We start from the raw sequence: 19,381 nt of genomic DNA, 5'->3' as shown, positions 1-19,381 counted from the left end.
TGCCACGAAAGAGTCTGACACAGATGGTGTAATTAGAAAATGCGAAGTGCGAGTGTGAAATTTATCTTTGATCAGCACCTCCTTGCCAGATTGTCATCTATGTTAATATGATGATGGCTTCTTGGAGATGGATAGAAGAAAACAGCAGCCTTGAGGAAGAAATGGAGACAGCTCACAACATAGAGAAGATATTTTGTTTAACTCTGAAACTCAATCAATTTCAACATGAGTAAAATGTGTTTTAATGTATTTAATTCATAGGAAAACAAATTGAATCTAGATCTGATACCTTACTTTGTTAGGCCTATAATCAATATGGTAAAAATCTTAGTTTTTGTTGGAAGAAGACGGATTAATTTTTTATGAAGAGCTAAATAAAAAAAATCAATCTATAAATATAGGCACACTTGAAGCTACGGAATCAACATTTATTGAGACCTAATGCAATCTAAATATATACAAAAAATCATTGCAGGGTTGCCCAGACAGGTTTAAGGAGTTAGAAGAGATATCTGCTGTCAAACTTTGTATTTTCCATGTCATTGTTCCTAGCAAAGCATGGAATCTATTTAGATTCGGTATAGGATACGTAAATTTTGAACTTTTTTGTTTTCCTCCTTTATTACAAGGGAGCATTTTAACTGTTTTGGTTTGTTTTTTTAAGATTCACTTAAATATTCGCTGCCTGACCAAAACATTTTGATCATTTATGTAATGTCTTCAACTAGTCCAGTAATCTGAAGCTTAACGTTCTGCAGAAGTAGCCATAGTCCTTTAGGCTCTCAGGAATCAAATCCTGCTCTTCAAGCACAAGGAGATCAGATCTGTATGTGAGTATAATTTTTCACAAACAGAGACTGAGGCATAGAGCAGCCAAGTGCAACTTGCCCAAGGTCACGCAGGAGGTGAGAGATGGCACATGACGTGCAGCGCCGCGCCGCAGTCCTTGGTGGTGCCCCTTCCCTACCAGGCTGTTTGCAATCTTGTATTTGGATGGTTCAAAAGATTTAAGTTTACAAACCGCTATGCCATAGTTCATTTTGCTAAAAAACTGCTCAAATGTTCACATGAATGGTGCTAATTTTCAGGAAGGTAAATTAGCATAATTAATGACCAGCCAAATTTGGGGGTAATACAGTATGTAATTAACATTAGAGAGTTCTGTTTTACCACCTGCCCCCACATTTCATTGTTTCAGTGTACGAACTGTACAGGAGGCTATTTTCCCCTTTGCTGCACTGAGCAGAAAGCAGCTTTCTTCATCAGAATAAGCCATTAGCTGTAATGGCATGTAGGTGTAATGGAATGTGCTCGAAACATCTGTGCTGAGAGCAGGGGAGAAATTGCTGCGTGCAGTCGTAGGCCTTTGGGGAGCTTGATTAAGGATTGCTTCAGAGAACTTGAGATCTGGTTTGGGATGCAAAAAAGAGAAGAAAGGAAAATAACACTAATAGATTTACGGATGTACTGCAGGGAGAACAAAGGATTTTTAATTTTTTTTACTTCCCTTTATTGCTCTTATATTGCATCTGTTCTCTGTTGGGCTTTCACTTATTGAATTGATCTGGAAAAAAAAACTGTAGCTCAAAATGCAGTTTAGCAAAACACATCCTTGCTGTATAAACATGAAAATAGCTTGATTTTTTTCCTTTGTTTGCTAATGAAGATCTCATTGAAACCACAAATAGTTCTAACAATAAATATTTATTGCACATGACATTTGCTTAAATCTTTTTTTTAGTGATATCATCTCTATCTAGAAATCATGTAAATATACCCACTTTAAAAACCCAAATGTGCTCATAATACAAATCTTGCCTTGTGTTATGTGGATTTCTGGAGTCTTCATCTTTCTTGTGTTGTTTCTTTTCAAGATTTCTCTTTAAATGAATTTCTGATTTGTGTTTCTTGAACTCCATTTGTTTGCACACATTTTTAATAACCAATGAAATATAAACTCACTACACAATAAGAGTAATTGCAGAACCACTGGGCTATGTCAGTTCTGGACACATCAAACTGTGAAAAAATTGAAATGCAATTTACAGGATCTTAGGCAAGGTGATAGGGAGGAGAAAAGCAATGTTATAAAAGATGATTTTGATACCATGAAAAGAAAAGGGTTAAATATTTGAAAAATCCATATTACAGAAAAGGGAATTAGTGTACTGCATGGGACAGATGTGGATGTATCATACAGAAAATGAGAAAAAAAACTGCAAATATTGAGTGGTTTAATGATTAAGTAAATCTTATGCTTTCTAATTATAAATGACAACAAAGCACTGTGTTCACTGGTATCCATCTTCCTTATGAAGTAAGAAGCTTTCTGAGTTGGTGCCAAAAGCGCCTTGCAATGAAGTTTAAAATATGTAGGGAGGCAAAAATGTAATAAAAATGCAAAAGCTAATAATATTATGGCGACTGGCATTGTTTACAATGTAGAGCACCTGCTGTTTTCAAAAAAGGAGAGAAAGAGAAAGAAAAAGTGAAATCATCAAACTGTTCTTAAATGGAAAATCTGGGCTCTCTGCCAATTACACAATGTGTTTCAGGTGCACTGTAAATAGGATCAATAAAAGGTGCAGAGGAAAGAATCTGAAATGTTAAATCTCAGATACACGAAAATATTATCTGATGATGTTACTTTGAAAGAAAATCTTGGGTACCTTCCAAATTTCTTCAATGTGGAAATAGGTTTAAATTTTTGCCTCTGTAAAAAAATGTAAAAATCTAATTATCCCTTTAAAAATCTTGATTAAATTAACCCCAAAAGAGAGAAGAGCCAAAGAATCCAGGAAACCCACCAGATACTTCAATTTACCAGTCTACTCTACGTCAGAGATACTTGATACTACGATGAAATATAGCATTGCCATATTCTATGATTAAATAATTAGAAGCTAAAATTACCCACTAGGTTATAATTTTGAATTCCAAGAGGCCACTGGTCAGGTTCTGTTCATTGAAGTGAGAGTAGGACTTTGTTATCAATTGCAGAGAGAAACTTGTAATGTCCCAGCACCTTGTTCTGTGTCCCAAAGAACAAATGGTGACCAAGTCCATCTTAGACCCAAGAGTTACAGTGGTGAAAACTGGCATCTCCTGGCTAAAGGCTGGATTTGCATGCTTTTGAGTTGTGGCTGTAGGACTTTAGTTATAGACGAGACCATTTTTCTAAATGTAGGGAGCAGAGCTGAGATGGAAACTGGTCCCTCATCCAGAAAATCAAAAAGATGTTGGAAATTTATTTACATATGTGCTTTCTTTCTTTGTGAAATTTGTTTGATTATGTGTTTTATTTCACTGAAAACTGAGATACAGTAGAGGGGGACCCTTAAACATGGTAAGAAACTAGTCATCTAGGGACTCTTTCAACCTGTGTCTGTGCAAATAGGTAGGATAAATTACAGCCCATCTTTTAGCCTTGAGACCATGCACAGCTCAGCACAGCTCACACCACTCATGGCTAACTCTCTTCTCGCCTAGATCAGGGATAGCTTGTCCCTGCTGTCTTTCAGGAACAGCTGCTGACCTGTACTTGTCCCCAGCCTGCACTCAGGCATTGACCACGAGTGTTGTTTGGCAAGAGCCAAAATCCAGAAAACGTGGTAAGGGTTAAACAACATAGGTCTCATGGAGCAGTGCTTAAACATGTCCTAAGCCTGTTTAGTTTACTAGTATAGATGTAGCCTTGGAGACCAGAGACCAGATGCTGTGCATCTGCTGCTCCCCCTGTAAGATCAGCCCTGATTATTTCCACACCCCACATTTACAGGGAAGACCTGTGATAAAGCAGTAATTACCTTCCCCCCTTCCTCACCTGAACCATCAACCAGATCTTCATTTCAATCACCCTTGGATAAATCAATAATCTTCAATGTGACTGAAATCAGACATATAATCTTTATATTACTGTTTCTTTTGGGTCTGATCCTGTGGGTTTCTCTGTGTTTAGGATCATACCTTTTATCAAAGGCACTTTGCTTTTTGCTTCATGCTGCCAAATATTTAACTATCTGAACAGTGCTTGCAAGGGACCATTTCTTTTAACAGATGGAGAAATGGGGGACACCCTTGCTGCTATCATTTTACCAGGATAGAGAATATCAGCCCATCTTCCATGTGACATCCCTTCCCTATAATTGTTTCTATTTTTACTTCTGTGACTAACCTGACAGTAGTCAGTACAAGGAAGAAAGCAGGAAACAGGGATCACACATTTCTTCCACTTTTGTAAAATATTTTTGGAGCTCCTCTAGACCATGGCGATGTAAGGCTGACAAAGTTAAAGGGATACCAGCGGACAGCTGCAGGACTGAGGCTTGAGCAGGAATATGTGGGACCCTTGGCTGGTCTTGCCACCATACAGATATTCTGGTGCTCTGGTGCTGACCTGAGTGCCAGAAATAGGAGCTGCAGGTCTGCGGTAGAAGAGGAAAGAACAACACCTGAAAGGAGTCAAAAGAAACTTGGAAAGTTAGAACAGGGATGGGGTAGAAACAAGGCACCAGATCAGCTCTGCATATTAGAGTCACTCGGGATTTCTTTTCTCTGAATCAAGGGAGGTCATAAGGCAGGCTGAATCCTACTGAATCGAAGACAGCACCTGTTCAAGGGGATCTGAAAAAGCATTAAGTAAATATTTTAAACTGTTTTGGAAGAAGCAGTTTACAGCATGTATCTCTGTCTGATGAATGGGGCTGAAGCCTCTTTCCTGCCTGACCTCATGGCTCTCGCCCTCTGCGCAGGTGGGCCTGCTCACACTCCTTTTTCTGCTAGTGTAATTCTAGTGTCTCCTATGGCACTCAGATAGTTAGGACGTAGAATCAAAACTCACAGGTGATACTGACTTCATATAACTCAGCAGCCAAACTCCTTGCAACTTCACCAGGACCAAAATTTTCATTCTCTTTTGAATCAATGCTTTTTTTTTCTTGCATTTGGGACAGACACACATAGGCCTCCAGGAAGCCCTTCCTGAGATCATTCCTAACCTGAAGTACTGTAGAAATGCTTTGAAAATAAAATTCTTATAGCAAACTCTGCAATCTCTTGGAGATGAATCCAGTAGCACAGACTAGAAATTATCCTTAAAGAGTATATAAAGTAACAGAGATATATAATTCTTCATACACTGTCTTGTAAGTATCAGATAGTTTTCTACAGCCCAAATCTAATTCTCTATCAAGTTTTATGTAATCGTTTGAGTAAAACTAGACGTAAGAAATGTGAAATTTAAATTTTAAATAGTTTGTATTTGAAGACATATTTAACCAAAGAGTAGACTTTTTATAGGAACCATGAATATCCAAAGCTATAGCATAGTTAAAAACAAAAAAAGTTTTAGAACCATCTTCCAGTTAATGGAGCTTAGATAGAAACTGATTGTGTGAGCAGCCCAGTTTAATCATCTTAGAGTCATTCCACAGGCACTATGACTCTTAGTTATTACATCAAAATTCTTCTTACTGAGACTAGGAATGAAAAAATGTGTCAGTCAGTTTGAGCTCCAGTTGGTGAAAAATTTTGTCCCAGTATATTCAGCCTTGAGGTATATACTGTACACTGGCTAACTTTGAAAACGTAAAACACAATGGTATTAAGCAAACAAAAGATAGCTCAAGAAAGAGGGGCTCGTAGTAACTAGCAAAAGAAGCAACATTAGAAGAGTCCAGAGGCAAGCTGTAGAGCTCCCTACACATAAACTGAATGACCACAGAAGCCTAAAAACCTGATATCATTTTCCAGGCTTTCAGACAGAAACATTGTAAGTTTGTTAAAATCTGTCTTGTTTCTAAAGTTAAGCACTGAGGCATATCTAAAAACCATGGTGAATTTATAAAGATTTGAATTATTTTTAAATCAAACCAATGTATCTTATAGCTATATAGAAAAAAAGATAGTTGGAAAATATTCACATTGCATTTTCCTATTGTTTTTCATGCTTCAGGTGTGTGCTTGCCTCCTTGCTTTACTGAAAAGAAAATGGTTTCTCTTCTTTTTAACCAGTTCACTGCTCCTGAAATCCAACTGGAGCATGTTGCCTTTCAGAAGAGCACAGGAGAAATCAGAAAAGTCCTCCAAGGGCTTAAAATCCCTGCTTGTCCTTGACAATCAGGCTACCAAGAGCAGCTCAAGTTATATTCCTCTGAGCAACTGATCATCTGTCATGAAAGCTGTGCAAAAACTCTTTGACTGCTTAGGTCTGTGTCCATGACAAGAAGACAGTCTGACTTTTTGCTGCTCAAAGCCACTGCAAGGACTGTGAGTATATTCCCCCACTGCAGCCATTTATTCTCTCTTGTAGGCAAGGGCTATCTTCAACAAGAAAAAATAAGCAACAGACAACCACCAGTTACGATTCCTAGTACGAAACGCTGAGCTCCACTGGTTGGTTTCGGGTTGCTTTTGTACCTGATGCACCAATAGACTCTTTTAAGAACATAACTGCAATAGCTTTGATAGCCATTATTAGGGATCTGTGGGAGATTACACACTGCAGCAGAAGACCACATTGGTCACTTCAGCTTCTTCATCTGTCATCTTGTAAAAGGGCTGGAAAGCTAAATCAAAAGCTCTAAATCTTCTCTCATCTCCACTGGGGTAACGTGCTGGAGCCACAGCAATTTAATGTCACAAAATGGAAAATCATATGGTCTATCCTTTCTGGAAAGGTTTTAAAAACTCATTCATAAGACACTGGGAAAAAGACCTAATGGGGTTCTGTAGTGCATTTTCAGACCTGGAAACAGTATAGAAGCTGTACTTCTTGTTGCTCTTCTAGAAGTATGGTGGCTATGTTTTTCTAGACAAAACAGCATCCATTAATATGACTGATAGCAAAGTATTGCTGGTTTGTATGCTGACTATGGAAGATACGAATAAAAATGACTTTTTTTAGGTAGTTCAAATTTTTTTCACTCAGATGTGTCCAAGTGTTTTCATAACTGAATCCTTATTGAGATTGTATGCGCTCATTTTTTTCTCTCATTTTACTTTTTGGTGACACGCCTGAGGTTTTTGAAGATAGTGAGGTGTTTTATATCACCACTGGTTTCCAATTTTATATACGTGTGTGTGTGTGTGTGTGTGTATTTTAACTGACTTATTTGACTTCTAACTAGTCTTTAGGATCAAAACAGATAATACAAAAGGTAATGGCAAGAAAACTGGGAGATTCTGGTGATGGTGCCTCTCAATCCCTGAATGAACTATTGTCATCCTTCATCAGATATCTTCAAGACAACTGGAATTTTTTGCTAAGCTTTTAAAATGTATATGTTCTTCAAAGTAAGGTATAGTCTTTATTATATGTACTTGTCCTTGAGACTAGCTCAAAGGGAACTCTTATTTTATTGAAACGATAAACTCCAAAAAAATTGTTATGCTGATGTGGATGGTTTTGCAGTTATTTAATCCACTGTGTTTTACAGCATAATTCATAGTTTTTATGGCCAGTGGACCAACTCTGATCTCATCAGGCAACTGCTCAGCTACAGGCCACCACAGCATATCTGATAAAACAGAATATTCTTGGCCAGCATCAATGGGGGAAGACAGAAGTGGTCTAAAGGCACCTGTGCTTGGCTTTTATCATCTTGTTTGACTCCTTGCATTAACATAGAACATAAAATTTCACCAGATGATTCTTATATCAAGTCCATACCTTTCAAAGGAGCTACGGAATCTGCTCCAGAAAGCTATCCAGTCTTGACTTAAAAAATTTAAAGTAGTGGAAAATTCTTGATGCCTTATTTCAATGGTTAATTATTCTTACTGCTAAAAATTGGATTGTCTTTGATTTTTGTTTTCTAAATTAAACAGCCCTCTTCTATAATCTCCTGCCCAAAGACATATTTATACACTCTAATCAAATCACCCATACCCTTCTCTTTAGGAAGCTACTCAGGCTGAGCTTATCTGCAGCCAACACCTCCCTCCAGTAGACCCCACATTATCTTGTGGCTCTTTCTTTGTCTTTTTGACATGACTTAAAAGAAATAGTTCTCCAAAACCAGACTTTGTGATGCCATGTGTGCTAGGTATTCAAAAGTATTAACATCCAAGGATTTCATTTGTTTTTTGCACTCTGAGCACATGTTCAGACAGTTATCCACTGTGAGTTTCCACTTCCTTTTTTAGGCCAGCTTGTATTATTCTCTTATGCTGCTGATTTTTTAGCTATAGAAAGACAGCCTCTCCTCCCCTGGATCACTGATGGCCATGCGATAGGTTCTTGCTATTGGTTTGAGTGTCTAGAGAAAGGCCTTTAACTCTATAGTTCACTTCTCTCCCTGGTCTGACAGATCTTGAGGTTAACCTCTGAGGCCCTTGCTCTCTTCTTGAGCTTTTGCCTGAGGGCTGCTGTGGGCAGCAGTTGTACTTTAGTATATATATGAATCTATTGATATGGTTACATTGGTGTTGTACTGATTCTGTAGCCATCTCCACGCAACACAGCCCGGACTCCTCCATGGTGCTGGCTGGTTGCTGCACTGGAGCTCTAGGCCTACCAGGCCAGACTTTCAGTCATCACGGGCAAGGGTGACAACTGCACTCTGAAAGTGGGGGATATTCACAGGAAAAAAAAACAAAATCTCATTGTGCATGCTGGTGCATAGCATTTTATGGCAGAGCTTGACACATTTTACTGCTTACATATGAACGTTCTCACTATATCACATCAACAAAACAAGATGTATTTACCTCCTTGTATCCTACATAAATAACCCTCTGGCTAAAATATGAATTCACCCCTTAAAATACATTATGAAATACATCTGATTTCTTTTAGACATGCTTCTTTGAAAGTGTTATTTTTGACACAGCTTGCTTCTCTGATGTAAACATGTCAATAGAGAGAACATCAAAATGCTTATTGATTTTAATTCTTGAAATGGAAAAAATATATATAAAAGTTCTGTTTTGTGCTCTAGGTAAATAAATCAGCATTGCATTTCTACTTTGCAGCCAGTGACCATGCTTTATGTTAAACTCTTCCCCAGCTATAAGAATGTGAACAAAGCTTAGCAGTGGAGAGAATACACAAATTACCTCCAGCCATTTAGAGGCAAAGTAGAGGATTCAAACACTGGTAGAAAAATCACTATTGTATCCAGAAAACCCATTTTCAAAAGAAATGATCCCAAGCTTCATGTTAAAAAGTATAAAACTAGATTGTATTCCTAGAAGCATAACAGGATGAGATACTGCTTGTTCATGTCACTCCTGAAAGAAAACAAAAATGTTCCATGCTTATGTTCTAAATCGGGGCACACACATACAGGTTCATGTGTGCACACACGCATACACACACAAGCATATGTATATTTAGACAAATCCTTTTACAAACAACAAAAAAATTACTGGATTTGTGGCCCCTACCTTCTTCCCGCTATGAATGGTCTTTTCGTTAGTCCACTGAATAACCATTTGTCATAGGCTTTACTGTACCATGAAGTTATGATTAATATTATGGCTCATGTGCAGCGGGTTGAAAGACCACATTCATTTTCAAAGTCACGTTGCATTGATTAGAATTCACTGCAGGTTATTCAAATAACGATCCTCTCTTTTCCCAGGAGAATCTCCGTCTGATTTTTCTTTATCCTCATTAAAGATCCCAGGTGCAGACAAAGCTTTACATACTTCTAATTTGCATTATCCTTGGGAAGGAGGTAATTCACATGCCTTCAGTATATAGCACTTGTTTTTGTAGTTTGCTCTTTCCTATCTGTCTATTTAAATAAATCAAGAAATTTAGCCTTTATAAACCCTCTGACAATAGAAAATGCCAAATTTTATTATGCTTAGTAATAAGCACATGTATTCTAAAATATCAGTTATAATTCAGATTAAGTGAAACAATTTTTTCTTTAGCTCCTCACCTCGTTTTGTTTAAAATACAATATCTGCTCACTTTCCAAGTTATGGGAGAAGATGAAATTTTAAGGCAAAGATATAGATGTCATATCAACCTTTGACTGATGTAAGAATGTCCCTCAGTAAACAATCTGCGAACAGCCAGAAATCATTGGCAGGGTTTAACAGTCTTCTTTTCCTTTTTCCTTTTTTTTCTTTTTTTTTTTTTTGGCCATACATAAAGCTGTGAAAGTACAAAGCATCTATAATTGTTTGGTGGAACTTAACAGTCCCATTAACCACCAAAATGCAGTACTTGCATGGATTTCACATCTGGTTTCTGAGGCATAAGTTGTGTGGGCCTATGTTTTGCAACAAAATAATCTGTCTTGGACTATTTTTATCGCAAGCCTTTGTGTAATGAGTTTAGCCTGAAGCAGACTGACAGCATTGTTGACATTTCATTGAGTTTCCATTCTCAAGAGAGAGGAAATTTTAGCTAATTAAATAATGTTATAGTGTCTTAGAAACTACAAAGGCAACGGGAAACCACACAGCAGTCATATTGTATTTGTTAAGATCACTTGTGTATTCCTGAGGTTTTATTATGCAGAAGTCATTCTTCTAACCATCTTTAAAGCAAGTCATACATTAGATAAGCTTTTCATAACTCAGCCTTGTAATAATATTTGTAAACTGGTTTATGTGTATAGGAAATGAAGCCAAATGGAAAAAAAAAAGCTATTAGAGAAATACTGAAACAATTATTAGTTTTCATCATTTCATTGTCAGTGACCAGGCAGTGTTGCCCCTGAGTGCCCGTGAGAAGAGAGAGAGCCAAGGCCTTTCCTCTGTAGTTTTGTGGCTACTCTGGGAGCAATGGTTCTCTTCCATGCTGAAGGGACAGGGGAAGGACAGGGATGAGATGGGGCGATGCTGCCTTATCTGAAGGTCAGTAGGGCACACAACTTCCCCCAGATACTGGGACTAATTCTGGCTAAGAATCCGGGGCTCCCGTGCCGGCGGGCTCCTCTTGCCTCTGCACTGGGTGCCTCCAGGGGTGCTGTGTGTCCCTTTCTGACGGGCACAAGCAGTGTCTAATAAGTTACTGACCAGAGAGCGCCTAGCTCGAATTAAACCAAAAACAAGAGCAAATAATATCTGTCATAAAAGCTTTGTGGACCAAGCCAAGATGCCTTCCCCAGCTTCCCATGGAGGGTATCTCCCTGACCTGACTCCAGCTGCCCACCACAACTGGTGACAGCCCTGGTGGCCTTGGGGCTTCCAGTGGAGCAGCTTGGATGCAGCACTGGCATCATGTGGCACCGCTGCACATTAGGGCTTTGCTGTAAGCTTGGCCAGTCAGATAGTCTGGTGCTGAAAAATGCCTTTGGCCCATGCAGAATTCCTTATCAGAGGAAGAAGTGAAAAAGAGTATAATTGCTGCAGAGCTCAGTGTTGAGGTTTGATTTATCCAGGCATGCTTAGACACTGCATGAGAAACTACAGACAATTTGAATAGTTCAAACTAGTCAGGACACTGGGACAATCTTGTTCACTTCAGCTCTGTCCTAAGTGTGTGGGTCAGCAGATGGCTAGCTGGAGGCTAGTTCAGCTTGCCATTTCCGCAGTAAATGAAATAATTAATTATACTATTTTCTATGTGCAGGAGAGTGACTCCTTTATTTTAAATAGCTTTACTTCTGGGGTGTTGAGACCCTGCACCTTCAGTCTCCTCTCTTATGGAGCACCCAGAATCTGTCATTATCTTGGTGGGTGTTACCCTGACAGGTGCTAAAGAAGTGTGTTTGTATAGTAATACTCTCAGACTGTCTGCCATGTCAGGAAGAAAATAATATCCTTCTATATTAATTATTTGATTTCTTAATAAAGATGTCAGTGTTTCTCTGATAAGCTACCATTCATATATCACAGTATTACGATCTAAAATACAATAGTTAGGAAATACCGTCACTGAAGAAATGTATGTGCAATGGGTTTTCTTCTGAGACACATGGTGATATTTGTTAGTAATTTAAACTGGTGGCCACTACAATGTGCCCTTCTAAGTTCATAGTTTGTGATAAGGAGATTTTATATCTGCATAACACCTTTCATCCCAGAACAGCAGGGTACTTTAAAAAATTAATTTAGCCTTATAATCTCCCAGCAGTGGTGATTCACCCATCGTGCTTGCAGTGAGGAGTGATTCTGAAATTGTCCCTTTGAGTCAGAGACACCAGTCAAAGCTAAAGTACTCCAGGACCCACACAGGCTGCTGAGTCCCCTGGAAACGTGTGTGTGTATGTATGCGTGTGTGTGTGTGGCGAGGGGGGGGTCTCTGCGTCATTATCTCCTCCTGAAAGGACTTTGGGTCTTTTCCTGCACATGGCAGCAAGCTGCGGTTTCAGCTACACAGAGATGGAGAGGAGAGCTCTCTATCTCATACAGCAGACAGTGAGCCCCCCAAAATCTTTATTCTCCCATTAAGCCTCAGGGAGTCTGAGAGATTTTATTGGCCTTAATTACGTTTTGCCAGGGATCATGAGGTCAGTGGGCTTGGCGAGCTTTTGTTTTTAAAAACCTAACTTGCTTGCCAGGCAAGTTTTCCCAAGCTCTCATTTTATTGTGGTTTCCAGCGGGGGATCTTGTTTCAAGGGATATGATCAAAGTAAAGGACATGTCTTCTGGGACTTATTTTACATAGATTAGATCTCATTATGCAACTTGCTCTTTAGTCTATATTCTTTTTATAAGCTTCTGGCTATATGAATGAATTTTACATAGTAAAGTGTGAATTTATTATAATGAATACACTTTCTGAGTGAAAGGGAGGCAAAACACAGCATAGTGTAATATATTTAAGCTTCCTTATCAACAACAAATTTCGGCATTGCAGCAGTTTAATCTTATCTCAAACAAGGTTGCTGCACACTAATTTCCATGCAAATTTTCTGCTGCCTTTTATTTCAGTTTTAAATTTAAAAAAATCTTATTTGCTGGAAATAGTGTCAAATTTTAGATTTGTGTGATTCCTTTGTGTATTTCTTAAGCTTTCTTTCAAAGTCATGTATGATTCTTTAAGGTTTTCAGATCTGCACTTGATTAAGTTGTTACAGCTTGACACCTCCAGAGTTCCACTGAGGTGGGAGTTTGTGATAATGTCCAGCAGCTCATTCTGAGTGTAAACTACTCTGTATTAGTCCTGTTGGACAATTTCTAGTAATTCCTGAAATTGAAGAACTTAAAGTTAACGTAGAACAGATCTTTGCATACACAGAAATTCTTTCCCAATACTGTTAAGCTTTAGAGACTAGCAGAAGTGAGAATCCTTGTTAAAAGCCTTGTTCTCGTAGCATACAAATAACAAAATGTTGAATTTTATACTTCTGTACCGCATATTTTTATATCTGCTTACAGATCAATTTAATCTAAAGTCTGGATCAATGCATTAAAAGCATGTATGTGGTCACCCCATGTTTATTTAAATGACTTGATTTTGTTTGCTGAATATTTTTAAGTGAGTAAGCATGTATGTTTTTATTATACCATAATGTCACCTGTTTTAAATCTAAATTTCTGAAATGGCTGAGAATTTAATTGTCAAATGGAAGAGTTGTGTGGATTTGGTTGTTGGTCAAGTTTTATGGCAAACCACTTTCACCTTTCAAGTCATTTGCTTGACAAGTTTTTTCAATGCACATGAAAGGATGATCTTAGAAACATATTCAGTCGTTTAGACTCCTTTTCGTTTGTAAGTACATGAAAAGAAAAAAGATTGTCTGTTGTTTTTTTTTTTTTGCATGGACAATATTTACCTGAACTTACTTCTGTCAATCCACTAAAATTAATCACTGAGATAGAAAAGCTGTAAACTGTTTCAGGATTTGCCCTGGTAATTGCGTGTGAAATTTGCCACAGCTAAAATATTTGCTTAATTTTAGGCTGAACTACTGAGGGCAAAGTAGAGCAAAATACCTTGAAGGTTTGCATTTCCATTGATGGAGCAGTCAAGAAGCTTCATACGTGGACCACAGGATTTTTACAAGCATTCAACTTTCACCTTCCTCTGGACTCACTGAAATCAGTGAGTCATATAGCCGCACTAGCATTTTTGAAAATCTCATGCTGAATTTTGTAGGGACTACTGCCCTATAGCAAATACCCACACCTGAGACCCACTAATAGTACTCAGTAGGTGTCGGCCACTTCTCCAAATCTGGTGAATTCTGGCATGAAACCCAAGCAAAAACTTGTATATAAAGGGGTTAAATTCATACCAACATACTAAATTACAATCTGATTTACAGCCCAAAAGATAGCTTCTGTAGCTATTATATGTTTTTTCCAGGTTATGATTCACAGTTTACACATCTTTGGTTTATCAAAGCATAAGTCAGAGTCTTAGGAAAGGAATGTTTTTCAGTTAAATGGTTAATTAAAACTTGGAGATTTTTTTTTCTTCTGATCAATGCAAGTCAAATTCTCAGTGCAAGTGGCTGAATCATCTTCAGAACTCTGATCATAATTAAACCACAAGGAGGCTGTTATGATTAAACGTGGGAAGCTGAAAATATGTGAACCATAACAAAGGATCTGAATTCACTTCAGGCTTTGAATAAAATGCAGTTTCAGATTTTTTTATCATAGTATAAAAAGCTTTCATCTTGTACCCTCCTTTTTTCAGAATTTCTTCCAAATTCAGTTACATTTCTCATAAGAAATAATTATTAATACACCTCACTCATGTAAGTGCTATCTGGCTTTTCTAATTTATAGATATTCCCCACATCCTTTGTACAAACAATTGTCTTTTCATTTTTTATTAAAAGTATAGGATTTTAACGGATTCTCTTATAGTCTTCAGCAGCTACACTTAGTATATTGTTAAGTAAATATTTCTCCAAAATGACTTCCACACAGCTGTATAATCCATACACGGTGTTGGTAGTCTACAATAAATTTCTAAAATCTATATTCTTTATTGTGTTCTAATTCTTTATTGCTATAATAATTTCTGTTTCTGTCTTTCTAATTAGACTATATAGCTTTTACCAAATAGCTTTTACACAGGATATTTGTTTTTCTGTTCACGTAATTTAATCCTGAATACTTGTACTCACAGCACATACATATCTAGCAAGGACTGAATTTTGTTGTCTTATCTTGGCAAAATTCTCTTTTTAAAGCAATGAGTTGAAAATGTAGGATTGTCTGAACAATCATCAGAAACAACATTTATTTCTAAAACATAAAAATCTAGAGATGGTTGCTACTAGATTCTTACATTTATATCAACCTGTCTAACTTTGGGAAATTCAGAATTGGAGACTTGATCTAGATGAAATTTTTTTATCTTTATTGCACAAATCTGAGCTGGGAATATAATAGCTCTAAAGCATGAGTGAATTAACCTATAGTGGAGTTTGCTGTCCATGGCATTCTCTGTTAAGAGCAACACCAAAGAAAGCAGTCTGGAAGGCGCCCATGCCATGTGTTGGGTTAGAACAGGGAAGCTCCTCTTTGTCCCCAGTTTTACATCCCAGTAAAAAGGATGTATATTCATAATCCCTACTTACTTGTGGTAATCAGTAAAGCCCAGAACCTGGAACTCGGGTGCTGGCTTAAAATCTCCCTACAGCGGCTTAGAGGTTGAGTACTAGAAGCAGAAGACAGAGAGAGGAACACCTCAGCCAAGAGAAATACCATGGAGAGAGGGAAGTCTGAAACACCTGACTCATAATCATGGCCCAGAATTCCTTCCAGGAAAATGGTGTCTTTACAGACAGGCAGTGGCACAGGCTTTGCTTATAAAAATGACTGCCAAGAAAGGGGAAGGGGATCCTGATATTCATCATTTAGTGCACTCTGGGGGCCAGTGCACCAGCCTGAAGAGCAGTTGACCAAAGTCTGAGGTCCTCTTTTTGCCTCTCTTCTGCTCCCTTGCAGGAGCTCCCTTCCCGCTGAAGCTGAGCCATTGAATATAGAGCACTGAAATTTTCCTTGGGCCAAGAGAAGACAGATGATGACTGTGTAACTCATTGACAAGGGTGTCTACCCACAAAAAGGTAGGCGCTTAAGCAGCCTGGGAGATGGGAAATTTTGAATTGCTCACGTATTACCTGAACTCCATCTTCACACTAATTAAGGTGCCTAAATCCTTCCTAAGAGCTGGCTTTTAGTACTTTCATTAGTTGTGGTAAGATCACTGAATTGTGATTTGCTGAATCCAGCCCTGTTAGCCTTACTTAAGGAAAACAGCCATTAATATTAATGGGAGTTTTGCCTGCATGATGCTGCCTGTGGCGGGTGAGGTCCTTATGGATGGGCAGTCTCAGTGCAGTGGAAGGTCCTGGAATGGCATCTTCTGCCCACTGCAACCTCCTTAAAACTGAGGGATGTGCAAGGCAATGCAACTGGCTTTCCTCAGTTCTGGATCAGGAAGCCACTCTCAGGAAGCAAAACTAATGGGTTTTGTTCACTGTATTTTCTAGCATTATGGACAATAGAACAAGGGGGAAATAACTGCATTTACAGTTTTTCTGCTAATTGAGAAAGAAAAGTCAAGAGCTTTCCAGCTAGCAATAAAATGAGAATGAATTCATCACAGGAATATAATGGCTGTGGCTTTTGTTTTGTTTTTTTCACATTTTAATGAATAAATGACATTCCCATCCACTAAAAGTAAAAAGTACATAAATAGTATTTACCTACAGATAACAGTGTAGTGCAAAAATATTCCATCGTAACAATCCTGATGCAGCGATCCCGTTTTGCAGGGAATTTTAATTATGTTCAGGGCTGCTTACCTTTAGTAATGAAGCCAGATCCTTTTGCACTTAAACCGGTTGCAAGCTGTCTGTTTCTTTCTGCAGACAGAGAGAACAAGCCTCTAATCCACATCACCAACATGTATCCTCATTTAGCTGGGTCTGGATGTAAAACTGGTTACCGTCACACTGAGTGCTCCTGGTTAAGGTTCAAATAGTGGCTAATGCTCTAAGTGAGGCTACGCATAAGTGCATTTTAGTTCCAAATGCGTTGTCCTAGTTGGTGAACACAAAACAGCTCCCTAGTCATTTAATTATCTGAGATTATAATGATCCTAACTTTGAATAGAATTTTCCTGCACACCTTCAGGTTTCTGAAAAGCAGTGCCCTAAGGTAAAGACAAATTCATCCTGTTTGCTTTCTGTATATTTTTAATATTTCTAACTTAATTCAATTTTTACCTGTTTATAAATCCATTTTATAACCTCTGTTTCTTCACAATGCTGGTTTAGAGTTAGTTTCCCTTTTGGAGACATTAAACATCTGAAAATAGGGTGCACACACATGATGGGGTGCTTACTCATCCAAATAATCTGATTGAACTCAGTGAACTTTCTAAAGAGAGCATTACTCATGCAAGTAAGTGATTACAGGCGTGTGTCACACGATGAACAGAGTGGACCTGATTATCTTCTCACCTATACTGATTTTACATCATTACAATTCCACTAACTATAACAGAATTACTCTTGATTTTCCCCAATATAAGGGAACTGAGATCTGCACACCTGTTTAAAAAACTTACCTTGAAAATAATAATGACTATGAGATGAGTCATTTAAGCACAATGCAACAGTAGTAAAATGCTCCAAAGTAAGTGTATTTCTGTGGAGATCTTGCTATCATTGAAATCCATTGTGGAGGCTGATTCCTGCCTGACTGGGAGCCTGGGGTTGCAGAGGGCTTAGAATTTGACATGCAGTGCTCAGTTTCCTTAGTTCTTCCTGACCCTGGAAATCAAACTCACTTAAAGTTCCAGGGGAAATGTGAGGAAAATGTTATTCCATTCACCCTGTGCACAGCATAACACATGTATAAATGGGATTAATTTAAAATATTTTCAGATACTATAAAATACATGTTCTGCAAACACTCATAGGTGACCAAGACCTAAGATCTTTTAGAGCATTATGAGCTGAATCATGAAATATGTCCAGAAAAAGCTCACAGGCCCATTTTTGGACAATGGTAGTATCCTAAAGAACATCAGCTAAGTGTTACAACCCACCAGAGAGCTTACTCACACCTGTTCTCTCCAGTGGGCATCTCCAATGAAAAAGTTTCTCCCCTTTCTTCCAGGCAGTACTTTACACAGAAGAGAACAGGTGTTTCCTAAAAATCATCCTGGGCTGATTCTGATTTTTCTTCTCAGAACTCTTCTTCTCAGAATTCATTTTAGCAATTTAAGAATTCAGCTTCATATATTTACCAAATTAAAAACTCCCTGACTCTCCAGCATGATTTCTGTGATGAATCAAGCCCTTCTAGTTCATTTAATATGAAATAACAGATTTGTGTTGATGGTGCTTTTGTTCTTGATAGTGAGAGAACTTGCTTCTGAAAAATTAGCTACTCACCCTTAAGCAATCACTAACATTCCAGTTCCTGAATATCAAAATGAATAAAGAGCAGATGGAAACAAACAAAAATTGTATTAATAATACATAACAAAGTGATGCCTACAAATAATATTTCAACAGGAAAAAAATAGGAAAAATACAGTTTTCATTGGGTCTTAATGTATGTATCCCCCTCTAATGCTTCCATCTTCAAGCAGTTCTGTTTTATTGACACAACAACCCAAATTGCAGAAGTAAATTGAATCACGGGCTCTGAATGTAAAAATCAATGAGAAATAATTTTGTAGCACTAAAGTGAACAGAGTAATGCTAGATATTCATTTAATTAACCATGAGCCTTTCCACATAATGCACAATCATTGCCAGCTTTTCAGCTCACGGTTATTCCAGGAATAATGGGTTTGGGATTCATCTTTAGAAAACCTGCATTAATATTTGAAAGCATTTAAATCCATTAGTGGGTCATCTGAACACTTCAGGTCACTTTTACATTGCTAATTGAAACAATAGTAATGGGTTATAATCTACTATCTAATAATGCCTGAAGTGTTTTACCGCTTTTATATCTGCAGATTCCAGGAAATATGTAAATTTGTTGCTGAACTGTTATAAAATATGGAAATTTAAACTGCAGACATGAAACTATTTTTTTTTCTAAATTAAAAAAAAAATACACACAGCATTAATAAACTGAAGAGTTACACTATATTTTGATGTCAGGATAAATTTCTATCTATAGACATTTCAGTGTTTGTCGCTTCTGCACTGTAGGCTCAACATCTGGCATTCACATTTTCAACATCGCCATTAGGAGAAAGTGAATATCATTAAACCAGTGAGTAAACAATCATGTCATTGTTTCCATATGCAAGCTATACATTGACTCAGTCTGCTGTGTTCTGACAGCACTTTTTTTTTTTTTTTTGCCCTTCATGAATTGATGCAATCATTTTGTTTTTCATTAGATTTTTTGTAACATATCAACATTTCTCCTGCATGTGGAGATGAAAGTAACCATGCCATATGGAAATATGAATTTAGGGTGGGTACTTTTTTTTTAATTGAAAGCTACTGAAAGGTAAAGTTGCTTTACGAATCTTGCTGAT

The sequence above is a fragment of the Apteryx mantelli genome, chromosome 2, assembly GCF_036417845.1.
Source record: "Apteryx mantelli isolate bAptMan1 chromosome 2, bAptMan1.hap1, whole genome shotgun sequence".
NCBI classification, from domain to species: domain Eukaryota; kingdom Metazoa; phylum Chordata; class Aves; order Apterygiformes; family Apterygidae; genus Apteryx; species Apteryx mantelli.
Note: the sequence above shows the minus strand (reverse complement) of the source record.